This window comes from Caretta caretta, chromosome 11 (assembly GCF_965140235.1).
Source record: "Caretta caretta isolate rCarCar2 chromosome 11, rCarCar1.hap1, whole genome shotgun sequence".
Taxonomy (NCBI): Eukaryota; Metazoa; Chordata; order Testudines; family Cheloniidae; genus Caretta; species Caretta caretta.
The window spans coordinates 72,180,290-72,192,510 of record NC_134216.1 but is presented as its reverse complement, the minus strand read 5'-3'; the positions used below and the strand labels follow the sequence as shown (position 1 = coordinate 72,192,510).

Sequence of the window (12,221 nt, the reverse complement as noted above, 5' to 3'; positions counted from 1 at the left end):
GAAAGCTCCTCTCACCTGTAAAGGGTTAAGAAGCTAAAGGTAACCTCGCTGGCACCTGACCAAAATGACCAATGAGGAGACAAGATACTTTCAAAAGCTGGGAGGAGGGAGAGGAACAAAGGGTCTGTGTCTGTCTGTATGCTGCTCTTGCCAGAGACAGAACAGGAATGGAGTCTTAGAACTTTTAGTAAGTAATCTAGCTAGGTATGTGTTAGATTATGATTCCTTTAAATGGCTGAGAAAAGCATTGTGCTGAATAGAATAACTATTTCTGTCTGTGCATCTTTTTTGTAACTTAAGGTTTTGCCTAGAGGGGTTCTCTATGTTTTTGAATCTAATTACCCTGTAAGATATCTACCATCCTGATTTTACAGGGGGGATTTCTTTATTTCTATTTACTTCTATTTTTTATTAAAAGTCTTCTTGTAAAAACTGAATGCTTTTTCATTGTTCTCAGATCCAAGGGTTTGGGTCTGTGGTCACCTATGCAAATTGGTGAGGCTTTTTATCCAACATTTCCCAGGAAAGGGGGGGTGCAAGTGTTGGGAGGATTGTTCATTGTTCTTAAGATCCAAGGGTCTGGGTCTGTAGTCACCTAGGCAAATTGGTGAGGCTTTTTACCAAACCTTGTCCAGGAAGTGGGGTGCAAGGTTTTGGGAAGTATTTTGGGGGGAAAGACGCGTCCAAACAGCTCTTCCCCAGTAACCAGTATTAGTTTGGTGGTGGTAGCGGCCATTCCAAGGATAACGGGTGTAATATTTTGTACCTTGGGGAAGTTTTGACCTAAGCTGGTAAAGATAAGCTTAGGGGTTTTTTTCATGCAGGTCCCCACATCTGTACCCTAGAGTTCAGAGTGGGGGAGGAACCTTGACAGTAACAGATTTTTTTAGACAAAGGAAGTGCAGTGGATCTAATTTACCTAGATTTTAGTAAGGCGTCTGATATGGTGCCACATGGGGAATTATTACCTCCTTCCAGCCTGACAGTCCTCTTTTCAGTATGACCCATTGCAGTCTCCCCTTTAACCAGTTCCTTATCCACCTTTCAATTTTCATATTAATCTCCATCTTTTCCAATTTAACTAATAATTCCCCATGTGGCACCAGGGGGGCAGGGAAAGGGGCTCAGAACCCCTCCCCAGAGAAGCAGGGGCCCTCCAGCTGTCTTCATATCACCACCACAACTCTGGCAAGCTGCTCCTACTAATCAGTGTCCAAGATGCTCTGTAATACAAGGCTTATTACACTGATTTAAATAAATCAAATATAAAAGACTCTTCCAGAAGCAATTTTATCCTTTTGTAGGAACCTTATTTGTAATAGAAATCAAACTGTGAAAATTTCTATGTCACTTATGCTCCAGTCTGCTAGCACTTCAGCTCAGAGCCAGGGAAGAAAACAGCCACTTTAGTTCATAAAAAATTCACATTCCATCTAATTTGCCATCTATGACCTGTCTCCTGTGTCCTCTTTTATAGCTGTAGGCAATAATGGCCCATTTATTCCCTTTTTATCCAAACTGTTGTAACTCAGTTTAAGAGGTAACAACTTGTATGACTTCTGCCCACTTGTGTGGTAACAATGAAGAAGAAAAACAATCCCTTCATAACCACTGGGGACAATATATGTGTTTCATCTTGTCTCCAGCTCAGACACTGCATTTCTCTGCTGCACTAGGGGAAAAAACCACACACAAGTATAACAATGACAAAAGATTACAGGTGAAGAAGTGTGGGCCATGCCTAGATTATCCTTAACCTCCACTCCATCCTCAGTGTTTAGTGGTCCCACTTCTTCTTTCTTTGTTTTCTTCTTATTTATATGGCTATAGAACCTTTTACTATTGGTTTTAATTCCCTTTGCAAGGTCCAATTCTACATGGCTTTTGGCCGTTCTCACTTTATCCCTACATGTTCTGACCTCAATAAGGTAGATGTCCTTGCTAATCCCTCCCATCTTCCACTCCTTGTAGGCTTTCTGCTTTTTCTTAATCACCTCCCTAAAGTGCTTGCTCATCCAGCTTGGTCTACAACTCCTGCCTATGAATTTTTTCCCCTTTCTTGGGATGCAGGCTTCTGATAGTTTCTGCAACTTTGACTTGAAGTAATTCCAGGCCACCTCCACCTTTAGATCCATAAATTCTTCAGCCCAATCCACTTCCCTAACTCGTTTCCTTAATTTTTTAAAGTTAGCTCTTTTGAAATCAAAAACCCTAGTCACAGATCTATTTTTGTTTATCCTTCCATTTAGTTTGAACTGAATTAGCTCATGATCACTCGAACCAAGGTTGTCCCCTACAACCATTTCTTCTATGAGGTCCTCACTGCTCACCAAAGCAAAATCTAAAATGGCATCCTCTCCTGTTGGTTCAGCAACTACTTGGTGAAGGAATCCATCAGCTATCGCATCTAGGAAAATCTGAGCCCTATTATTATTACTAGCACTTGTCCTCCAGTCTATATCTGGGAAGTTAAAGTCTCCCATGATCACGCAGTTTCCATTAGTATTTACTTCATTAAAAACATTAAAGGGGGCTCTATCCATATCCAAATTAGATCCCGGCAGTCTACAGCACACCCCAAGTACTATTACAGGGGAGGCTCTAGTAGTTTTCTTCCCCAATGTGATTTTTGCCCAGACGGGCTCTGTCTTATCCATTCCATCGCTTCTTATTTCTTTACATTCTACCTCATCCTTGAAATACAATGCTACTCCACCACCTTTATCTTTATTTCTGTCTTTCCTAAATAGCACATACCCTTCAATACCTGTAGTCCAGTCATGATGACTATTCCACCATGTTTCTGTTATCCCTATAATATCTGGTTTCACTTCCTGCACCAGTAGCTCTCGTTCCTCCATTTTGTTACCCAGGCTCCTCACATTGGTGTACAAACATCTTAATTTTTGCTGTTTGGCCTTGCTTACATTCTTTACCCGATTAGGCACGGACATTCTACAGCCAGTATGACCTATTAGACTGTATCCACACTGCCCTTCGTCCTTATGTCCATTCTCCTACCAACGGCTGTATCCTTTCTTACTTTCCTTTCTTCCCTCTCAATGCTAAAATCCGGCCTGGAGATTACCTGGACATCTCCCAACCATCTCCCCCAAATTCCTAGTTTTAAGCTCTCTTGATCAGTTGTGCCATCCTCCATCCTAGAAGTCTATTTCCCTCCTTACTCAAGTGAAGTCCATCCCGAGAGAACTGTCCTCTGTCCATGAATGCTTCTCAGTGGCCATATATCCCAAAGCCCTCCTTATAGCACCAGTGCCTGAGCCATCTGTTGAGCATCATAATCTTGTCACACCTTTGTTGCCCTTCTCTAGAAACAGGCAGAATCCCACTGAAGATCACCTGAGCCTCGATTTCCTTAAGCGTATTCCCCAGCCTGGCACAGTCTCCCTTGATACAATCTAGCGAGAATCTAGCCGTATCATTTGTTCCCACATGAAGGACAATCAGTGGATTCTTTCCTGCTCCCATTAGGATCCTCTTCAGCCTCAGGTCCACTTCTCGTATTTTAGCACCCGGCAGACAGCACACCCTTTTGTTCTCTGCATCAGCTCTTGTTACAGGCCTGTCTATTCTTCTCAGTAAGAAGTCCCCAACCACATAGGCCTGCCTTTTCCTGGTGATGGTACAATTCTCCAGTCTATCACTTGTTCCCTCTGGCTGGAAGTCCTCTCGATTCCTATTGTTCTATTGTCCCTTGCAACCCCCTGCAACCCATCAGTGGCCTTGTTCCTTATTTACCCTGTGGTATGACAGATCAGAATCATACTCAAAGGCCCAAGTTGAGCTAACCATAAACTAATCCAAAATCAATCCTTCGTCAGACTTATTGGCCCAATTAATTATATGGAATCTGGTTACTGCAACAGTCATTTTATTTTCATAGGTATTAACTCCTATACAACATGCTCTAGACACCCTGACAGTGTGATCTTCACATAGGAATATATAATCCAACATTGGTCTTCTTAACTTGCTGGCCTAGCTTAAAAACTGTCCACTAAGCAAAATGTACCACATCCAACTGCACCGAACTACCCCACAGACCACCTCAGAAACCCTACTAGATATCTAGTTTTTGCAATGCACCCTGAAGGTCAACAAATTAGGATTATTCTGGACAAAAAGGTAGAAGAGAGAAGGTCAGAGAGACAACTGGTCCTTCTGCAGCCTTGTCTCTGCCTACACTGGAGCTGGAAGTATGATTTTCAGCTCAGACAGACACATACATGCTAGTTTTGACCAAAGTAGCATGCCAAGAATAGCAGCATAGCCATGGCTGCATGGGCAGCAGGATGGGCTAAGCACCCTGAGTACATATGTTGGGGCTTCAGAAGAGATTCTATCTGGGGTGGCTAATCTGTCCTGCTGCCCATTTTGCTGTGATGACATTCCTATTTTTAGCGCACTGGCTCGATCAAAGCTAGCACCTGTGGGTCTATCCAAGCTGGCAATGACACCTCCAGCTCCAGTGTAGAGGTACCCTTGGAGCACATGTATGTTAGGGGGCAAGGAGATCCCAGCTCAAGAGTCTCCATCGACTTCAATTGAAGGAGTATATGGCAAAAGTAGAGAGGCAGCCATCCATATATATCGTCAGGACAAAAACAACCACTGTAATGCCTTCTGGAGACCAAGGGGAGTGCATGTCATGGACTACAGGTGCCATTGCATCCAGCAAGACAATTGCTGTTGCATTCTGCACCAACTTCAGTGGTTCAAAATAAATGTAGGCTGGAGTTTAATGCAGAGCACATTGAAATATCTAACCTGAGGGTACAAAGGTATGGATAAGACAATTAAAGCCCGCATCCACACCAGATGGCTCATCAGCCCAGGAAAATGAGACAACATCCTTAACCAAGAATTCCAAAATGCTACAAAATACATTTTGCATATTCTTTTTTATTTAATTGATAAATACATACAGATGTACGAACAAATTATGATTTGATTTGAAAAAAGAAAAAGAGTACTTGTGGCACCTTAGAGACTAACAAATTTATTTAAGGATAAGCTTTCGTGAGCTACTGCTCACTTCATCGGACATCTGAACGCATCCGATGAAGTGAGCTGTAGCTCACGAAAGCTTATGCTCAAATAAATTGGTTAGTCTCTAAGGTGCCACAAGTACTCCTTTTCTTTTTGTGAATACAGACTAACATGGCTGCTACTCTGAAACAACAACATAGTGCTGTGAGATGATCAAATCTTGGTATTGTTAATAGCACCTCAAGAGGCTGCCTTGTTACCATGGTAATTTACCCCACCACTTTACGGGAGCCTTGCTGTGGTTATCACTGCTTGGTGAGGCCACAACAGTATTGTAGCCATTAAGCCCAGGCTACAGGAAGTTTTCAGGTGGTAGAGATTGGGCCTGCACCCTGCACCTCTCCAGTCATGAGTTTTCAAAGAGAATGGCCAATGGCTCTGCAATCACAGCCGCCAACTCCTTTAGCATTCTCGGATGCAACGCATCCGGCCCCATGGACTTGTGCACGTCCAGCTTTTCTAAAAAGTCCCTAACCACTTCTTTCTCCACAGAGGGCTGGCCACCTACCCCCCATGCTGTATTGCCCAGCGCAGCAGTCTGGGAGCTGACCTTGTTCGTGAAGACAGAGGCAAAAAAAACATTGAGTACATTAGCTTTTTCCACATCCTCTGTCACTAGGTTGCCTCCCTCATTCAGTAAGGGGCCCACACTTTCCTTGGCTTTCTTCTTGTTGCCAACATACCTGAAGAAACCCTTCTTGTTACTCTTAACATCTCTTGCTAGCTGCAGCTCCAGGTGCGATTTGGCCCTCCTGATTTCATTCCTACATGCCCGAGCAACTTTTTTATACTCTTCCCTGGTCATTTGTCCAATCTTCCACTTCTTGTAAGCTTCTTTTTTATGTTTAAGATCCGCAAGGATTTCACTGTTAAGCCAAGCTGGTTGCCTGCCATATTTACTATTCTTTCGACACATCGGGATAGTTTGTCCCTGTAACCTCAATAGGGATTCTTTGAAATATAGCCAGCTCTCCTGGACTCCTTTCCCCCTCATGTTATTCCCCCAGGGGATCCTACCCATCAGTTCCCTGAGGGAGTCGAAGTCTGCTTTCCTGAAGTCCAGGGTCCGTATTCTGCTGCTTACCTTTCCTCCCCGTGTCAGGATCCTGAACTCGACCAACTCATGGTCACTGCCCCCCAGATTCCCATCCACTTTTGCTTCCCCTACTAATTCTTCCCGGTTTGTGAGCAGCAGGTCAAGAAAAGCTCTCCCCCTAGTTGGCTCCTGCAGCACTTGCACCAGGAAATTGTCCCCTACATTTTCCAAAAACTTCCTGGATTGTCTGTGCACCACTGTAGTGCTCTCCCAGCAGATATCAGGATGATTAAAGTCGCCCATGAGAACCAGGCAGTGCGATCTAGTAGCTTCTGCGAGTTGCCGGAAGAAAGCCTCATCCATCTCATCCCCCTGGTCCGGTGCCCTATAGCAGACTCCCACCACTACATCACTCTTGTTGCTCACACTTCCAAACTTAATCCAGAGACACTCAGGTTTTACTGCAGTTTCATACCGGAGCTCTGAGCAGTCATACTGCTCCCTTACATACAGTGCTACTCCCCCACCTTTTCTGCCCTGCCTGTCCTTCCTGAACAGTTTATAACCATCCATGACAGTACTCCAGTCATGTGAGTTATCCCACCAAGTCTCTGTTATTCCAATCACGTCATAATTCCTTGCTTTCACCAGGACCTCCAGTTCTCCCTGCTTGTTTCCAAGGCTTTGTGCATTTGTATATAGGCACTTGAGATAACCTGCTGACCCAACCAACCTTTATAAACTTTACCCAAAAGGAACTGTCCCAAAGTCTTATTCAGAGTCTTTCTGGTCACTGTTTTACTATGACCTTCTAAAGGCTGCTGTGGCAAAACCATACCCCAGGTGACCAAGAGCAGATAAGTTTCCTCAGAGAGGATGTTATTACCTTAAGGTAGAGATTGTAGTCAGCTGAGTTCCTTAATGTATCCTTGGGGAAAGCGTCCAAAATTAAAATGGTTTCTTCTAACAGAAAGCCGGCATGGTTTGATGTTCTATGAACCAGTTGAGCTTCCCAATAAAGGTTAGGTGCTGAAAGTAATTAACTGTAAAGAAAAGGAACTGGTGAGATGATTATATTCATGGACTACAGTTGACGTCTCTCTGTTCAGTAGCAATGCTCTGCATTGGAAAGATGGCTAAGAGAAACATGATCATTCCCCTCTATTCGACATTGGTGAGGCCTCATCTGGAGTACTGTGTCCAGTTTTGGGCCCCACACTACAAGAAGGATGTGGAAAAATTGGAAAACGTCCAGTGGAGGGCAACAAAAATGATTAGGGGGCTGGAGCACATGACTTGTGAGGAGAGGCTGAGGGAACTGGGATTGTTTAGTTTGCAGAAGAGAAGAATGAGGGGGGATTTGATAGCTTCTTTCGACTACCTGAAAGGGGGTTCCAAAGAGGATGGATCTAGACTGTTCTCAGTGGTAGGAGATGACAGAACAAGGAGTCATGGTCTCAAGTTGCAGTGCGGGAGGTTTAGGTTGGATGTTAGGAAAAACATTTTCACTAGGAGGGTGGTGAAGCACTGGAATGGGTTACCTAGGGAGGTTTTCAAGGTCAGGCTTGACAAAGCCCTGGCTGGGATTATTTAGTTGGGGATTGGTCCTGCTTTGAGCAGGGGGTTGGACTAGATGACCTCCTGAGGTCCCTTTCAACCCTGATATTCTATGATTCTATGAAAGTTCTCTCCATAGAAAAAGAGCTTCCCTATAAACTTCTCCTACAACAAGGACTGGTTTTACACCATTCACAGCTGGACTACACATACCACACGAAATGAAGACTGGTATTGTGGTTAAGGCATTGGATTGGATTAAATTCCCAGCTCTGCCACAATCTCTCTGATTTTGGGCAAGACACAGTCTCTGTGCCTCAACTCCCATCCCTACATGGGAATATTACTTGCACCAAGAAATTCATTAATGTTTTGAGGGGCTAAGAGAGCAAACAAACACATTTCTCTACCAAAAAGGCATTTTGTTGATATGTTTATGACATTTGAACAACTAATGGTTTGGTAACTTGCTTTGATTATTATATTATCTCTTTTGGTTTTGGATGACCTGTGCAACCTCTAGCCTCAACCTGGCTTCATATATATATTGTTTGTGACTTGTCGTGATTTTACTAATTTTTAGCCATTTGTCTTTTAAGTTACAGATCAGTACAGTACTCTATCAACTCTACAGTTCATAACACGTTCAAGGTGGTATAGATCAAATGAGAGATGAATATTCAGATAATTACACAGGTCTGTTATCTCAATAAAAAAGTGAAAATCAATAAAGTTAAAATCTACTAAGCAGTCATGTTGTTCTCGTCTCTTAGGTTGTCACACTGGCCCATTTTGCTGGTCTGCTCTTCAAGGCAGATTTCACTGAACACGAAAAAAGCAATTCCATGAAGGGAAATGCATTTTTACAATTAGGAAATTATGATGGCTTGTACAGTGCTTCCAAACTGGACTTCAAAAAGGAAGAGATTGGTCCCTACTGTCCCTTACTTTCTATCTTGCTGTTTGTTTCACAGGTATTTTAAATCCATTTTAACAATGTACAGTCCTAATTGCAAGACTATGAACAGGAATAATGACTCAGAGCTTAGTGGATGAGTGCGTTCTATAATTTGCATGTTAGCCCAGAATGCCCTGTGGTCAAGTTTTGCTGTGAAATATTAATGGGTGACAAGAACAGAATGCTACATGAAGGTGGTTTTGAGGCTTGTTTGTTTTTCAAAAAATAGGGAACAAAAAAATGAAGGAAATAAAATCTACTAAAAATAATCAGTGTAACTTTCTGTGTGGCATATTAAACATTTAGGGCAACATTTGCAGAAGTAAAAATGATTCTGTATACCTCAGTCAGACACCTTTTAAGATATCACCACTTTTCAGAAGATGCTGAGTCTCTCTTTGAAATTCAAGCGCCTTTAAGGTGTCTCAAGTTGAGGCCCAAAATCACTAGTCACCTCTTAAAATCTTGGCTTTAAGGCTTGATCCAGCTTCCGTGGCTTCACTAGTGTGAGATCATAACCTTAGGTTTGCTCCGACTGCAATGGAATTACTCCTGATTTATACTGGTGTGAGAGAGATCAGAATCCAATTGCTAAAACAATCAAATTGATGCTCAGCAGAAACAAGAAGCCCTTCCCATTTAAGTTGCACAGTAACAGAGAGAACTCCCTACAGGCTTAGCAGTGTATGCTTTTTATCAAAGAACATGACTAAATCAGACAACGGATGTTACACACTTACCCTAACTCATCTCACCTATGCTACATTAATTCCACTGACGTTAAGTGAGAGTCAGGCTGGATACATATGGTGCAAACATCAGAAACTAGCCTCAAATTAATACTTTTAAAGCAGAATTTACAATAAGGACCTTACTACAACAGCCAGTGTCTGGTAAGTAGCTAACATAACCTCTTCACTATAACATCATTCTGATATAGTATATTAATCTAAACCCTTTATCAGTGACACATGGTACAGAACATTGTCTTCCATATAGAATTAATGTCTATATTTTATTGAGGGTTTTTAGCATGATGAGCTCAAATTGAAACAGTATAGCATAAAACACAAAGAACAAAAATTATTTTTTAGAAACAAGAAAAAGTGTTTTCTAATGGGCTTCCACAGATGAAAATTCATTTAATAAAAAGGAAACAGCTATGCAGCAGTACTTGTATCTGCTTTAGCTAAGAGCAATATTACTATGATGCAGCATCATTAATATCAGACTCCTGATCAACTGCACAATTTCTCCTTAACTAAATGTTTGAGGCAGATTATTACCTGTATTACTTCTTTTTTCTTCAGTTGTCTTCTCCGTTCTTTCAAGAGGAAAATGGAAAGCATACCCTCTGTCATCATCCCAACACAACACCACTGGAGGAATTTAATGGTTGGGGGGAGAGATAGCTCAGTGGTTTGAGCATTGGCCTGCTAAACCCAGGGTTGTAAATTCAATCCTTGAGGGGGCCATTTAGGGATCTGGGGCAAAAATTAGGGATTGGTCCTGCTTTGAGCAGGGAGTTGGATTAGATGACCTCCTGCGGTCCCTTCCAACCCTGTGATATTCTATGAAAGCCATGTTTGTCTAATCCATGTTAGTGCATTCCCTTTCCCTATGAAAATAATCAGGATCTCTTTCACTGAACCAAGGAGCCCTAGTCACAGACTAGGACCCTATTGTGCTACACTGAAGTCAGTGATGGGGAGGGTGTATCCAAAGCCAATTGAAATAAATGGAGACAGTCCTATATAAATATTCCTTTGCATTCAATCCTCTGTTTAGAGAGAGGGAATGACAGCATGTTTCCTCAGTCTGCATTGATCATCATTAGTAGTAGGAACATGCAGACTGGCTTTGCTCTTTTATACAAATTGCTTCTCAGCATTCGGTTTCTCTGAATCAACCGAACAAAAACAGGAGACTCTTGTGCCTTGTCTTACATGCTGTAATCACTCCTGGTACTCTCCTCACGGAGTGCCAGACATACAAGACCAGCATTCCAGCATCATGTGCTGTGGTAGCTTCACTCACCTCATGAGGTCACCAGCAGAAACAGAACCAAAAGAAAGAGGGCTGTTCCCCAGCCAATAGCAACTCTGTCTCAAATCACAGCTGGGTATAACCCGTATAAGTCTCTTGACAAGGGCATGAGCGTGGGAGAGGTGACTTACCTGTCTTTCCATGTCTGTCCAAAGTGTTTCCACTATTCACAGTCCTGATCAGAATTCATTCTAACTTTCAGACTTGGGAATGGTCAGAGTTTTGGTTTATTTCAGTCATTACTGTCTTCTGTTTTCTGTTGTCGTTTCTGATGTCTAATTAGTGGCTCCCTTCCAGATACACACTCTCTGTCATAGATGCTAAACAGCTTTAGACTATTCCAAAGCAGGAAATTAGGGAAGGAGACAACAGCTCATGGGGGGAGGGATAGCTCAGTGGTTTGAGCATTGGCCTGCTAAACCCAGGGTTGTGAGTTCAATCCTTGGGGGGGCCATTTAGGGATTTGGGGCAAAAATTGGGCATTGGTCCTGCTTTGAGCAGGGGGTTGGACTAGATGACCTCCTGAGGTCATAGAATCATAGAATATCAGAGTTGGAAGGGAACTCAGGAGGTCATCTAGTCCAACCCCCTGCTCAAAGCAGGACCAATCCCCAATTAAATCATTAGGTCCCTTCTATGCTGTTGGCACTGCCCTCAAGAACAGCACCCACTCAACACATTAGTGAGAAAGAGACACAGTATGTTAAAAAGGGAATACCAGAGAACAGTTGAACAATGAATTCTAATATATATTGTGCATCTTGAGTCCTTTGCATCATGCCTGGTTAGGTGCATTTAATACTGGGCCAGTATTAATACATGGAGATGCAAAATCTTAACTAGCAGAAATTAGCAGTGCAGAGAAGAAGCAAAGACCAGCATCTGAAGCAAAGCACTAGGTGTCAGGAACCATTGTTCTAATCTGGACTCTGCCACTGGCTCCTTGGATCATGAGTCAAGTGCCTTCCTGAGCCTCTTTTCCCATGTGTAAACTAGCAGTAGTAATCCTTCCCTCTCTTTCACAGGGCGGTTGTGAAAAGTTAATGACTGCAGAGTGCTTTGGAATCTCAGATGGAAGGCGAAACTGGAAGTGCAAAGTATTAACCCTTGCTGTGCCTTGAATCTATAGTGCAAGTCCTAGAAACTGGCAATTATTGGCAGTAGTCACAGAAGCGCTGTGCCCTGTTGCTGCATTGCTGTAACAGAAAATAAATAGTTATGAGGGGTGGATTCTCCTTTCAGGGTGTGAGCCTCAGTACCCGTGGGAAGTGGCAAAGAAAGTGTTCAGCAACAGCCTGCATTCAAATAGGTCCTGACTCACACTCCAATTCTGCCTATCGGCTCCTCTCTCATTGCAGTGCCTGACACATCCAAGAAGCCCAAGCTGTTGCAGTCATTTCCAATCCCTTATTTTTAAGGACTCTTGCATCAATAATCAAAACTGGCATTTTGCGTAAGTGCTCACTACCAGCTCTCCTGGAACTCTAGCACTCCATCATAGTTCTGATATCCAACAACTAAAAGTGAAGAGCAGCTAAGTTTTATTTTAACCAT

The 12,221-nt window shown here is 42.8% G+C and overlaps 1 protein-coding gene across 1 annotated transcript in view; it reads right to left on the bottom strand.

Annotated features, from left to right (window-relative positions):
* Positions 1-7,143, bottom strand: part of TRPM8 (transient receptor potential cation channel subfamily M member 8) — a 131,002-nt gene extending 123,859 nt beyond the window's left edge. The window contains exon 1 of the mRNA XM_048870005.2: positions 6,993-7,143. The gene's annotated coding sequence lies outside the window, so the exon portion shown is untranslated. The remainder of the gene's footprint in view (positions 1-6,992) is intronic.
* Between the last annotated feature and the right edge of the window lie 5,078 nt (positions 7,144-12,221).